At 42.2% G+C, this 2305-nt stretch overlaps 1 non-coding gene across 1 annotated transcript; it reads left to right on the top strand.

Annotated features, from left to right (window-relative positions):
• The first annotated feature begins 1673 nt into the window (after nt 1-1673).
• LOC147824258 (U2 spliceosomal RNA) lies at nt 1674-1859 on the top strand. Its single transcript, XR_015442654.1, has one exon. It is a non-coding gene; the product is annotated as a U2 spliceosomal RNA (small nuclear RNA).
• Nucleotides 1860-2305: the final 446 nt, after the last annotated feature.

Here is a 2305-nt window from a genome sequence, read left to right as displayed (position 1 = left end):
GCTGCAGTGGACATTTAGATGTAAACTGTAACAATACAACACATATCCTGAGAACAGAAATATAGCTAAGCCCTTGGAATATTGTTCCAATCATCTGTAGCCAGGCCAGACTCATGCTAACCTAACACAGTGGCTCCTACTTTACTGATGAACTTTGGGCTGGGGAACAGGAGAGATTTAGCTGAGAAGACAGTTTCCAGAATGTGTGCTCGTAGGCAGACAAAAAAAATTTGCTACAGTTAATAATCATGGTTTTGAAATTGGTGATAATCTGTATACTACACTTACAAAATGGCTCAATGAAGCTGACAATATTCGGTATTTTATAAGACTATATAATGACCTTATCTTATCCTGAAATTCTACGTGCCAAATGCAGTAAAGCAACAAAAGTGTCTGTTCCCATTTTATAGATGAGCAGACCAGTGTGTAGAGAGGTTACGCAGCTTGCCCGAGGACAAATAGCTGGTAACTTACAGAGCTGGAATGCAAGCCTCTTCCACCACATCGTCCTTCTAGGGGCTTCAGTTCTCAAAATAAACCAACTCTGTTGTTCAGGTCTTTTCATTTATGTTAAGGAAACAACATTCTGGATTAATTTTAGGTAAAAGTACTCTGAAGGCACACTGAGTTTTCAGCGCTGGACAGCTGATCATCTGATGGGGCTGCAACATTTCCATGCTGCTTTTGGTTGGGAGAAAGACCATTCTCCATGCTCCTTGTTTCTTTTGATTTCCTATTGGCATCTCCGCTTCCCTCCATACTTTTCAACATTCAAGCCAGATGCCAACTGTCTGTGTGAAAATACACTGAGACCCTGATATATCAAGATGCCAGTTATGTGTGCAATATTTGACCATATGTGACTCTTTCAGTAAATTCCTGGGGCTTATGTTCCAGGATGGTGCTGGAAACAGGAAGATTGTAAATTCCACCAACTCACCAGATACAATGTATGCTAAACTTGACTTTTTGGTACAATGGAAGTGTTGTGTGTTTTTCCCATGGTAGCTCACAGAAGTACAAATCAGTGGGACCTCCTCAGCTTAACATTGTTATTATTGATCACAGCCATTGATTATGGTGGAGAGACTTGCCAACACAAAACATTGCTGAAGATGACTCTTGAAAGAAAAGAAGGAAAGAATGTGTCAGTGATAGCTCACAGATATATTTAACAAAAAAGTAAAAGGTTGGATCACACTAACTGGCTTAGGGAAATTCCTCAGAAGCTAGAGAAGGTAGGATTCAATTCTGAAACCATAATCAAAATATTTTGAAAGACACACAATAGAGGTTAGAATTTTGAGTAATATCCATTTCTCTCTTGTCCTTCTCCCCATCCTCATGAGATGCTGACCTAATCATTGAAGAACAAAAGCACAAGACAAAACCACCTCAGGAGGATTTACTGCATGGCAAGTCTTTGCTTTGGGTCTGGAGGAAGGCCCGTGGACAGGCCTTTTCCAGATCTACCCAGAGAATCTTCACTGTTAGCAAAGTGCCGACAACGCCAGTGAGGAAGCAGGTGATAAATGGGCCTTCGAGTGGTGTGATGCTGGGTGAGAGGCTGAAACTCATAGCCTGCCTCAGAGCTGGCCAAGGCCTTGGAGAAAAGGAGTTCTCTCACTGAACTGCAGGCCCTTGCTGCAAACACTGGAAGTCCCATTTGCGTAGCTTCTCTGCTTTTGGCCAGGATCAAGAGTAGTCTCTACTGCCGGTTTAGCATCCGATATGTTTTCCATTCAAGGACAGCATATTAAATGGCCTTTTGGAGCAGGAGATGGAATAGGAGCTTGCTCTGTCCACTCCATGCATAGACCTGGCATTGCACAACCTCCAGGAATGGTGCATCCCTTGGAGAATGTAAAACGAGTCCTATTGGTGACAATAACAGTGAAAATTTATCAGGTTATTACATGTGCCAAGCACTTCCTTTTTGTCATTTGATTCCTAGAACAACCTAATGAGGAAGACACCCTGAGTTTTTCCCTGTATTATAGCTGAGGGAATGAGGGTTTAGAAAAAGTAGCGAGACAAAGTCATGTATTTGTTGGGTCATGTGCTGACTGATCCTTCGAAGAATGGCATTGTCATTCTACTGAAACCCAGGTAAGTTAATCATTCCTTACAGGTGATATGTTGCCTATTTCCATTGTGTTACTCCCCATCTCTGCCAGAGCGAGCTGTATCCAAAGAAGCTGCTGGAACTGTGGGTCTTGACTCTGACTACGTCTGTCATAACCTCTTCCTAGGACCCAAGGACTCTATTTGGTGTAATTAGAAAATGTATTCCTGTCTCCTT

Source organism: Heterocephalus glaber, unplaced genomic scaffold (genome assembly GCF_053883595.1).
Source record: "Heterocephalus glaber isolate CG9 unplaced genomic scaffold, H.glaber_assembly_v1.0 deba00001550, whole genome shotgun sequence".
Taxonomy (NCBI): domain Eukaryota; kingdom Metazoa; phylum Chordata; class Mammalia; order Rodentia; family Bathyergidae; genus Heterocephalus; species Heterocephalus glaber.
Note: the sequence above shows the minus strand (reverse complement) of the source record. Positions and strands in the feature narration are given on the sequence as shown.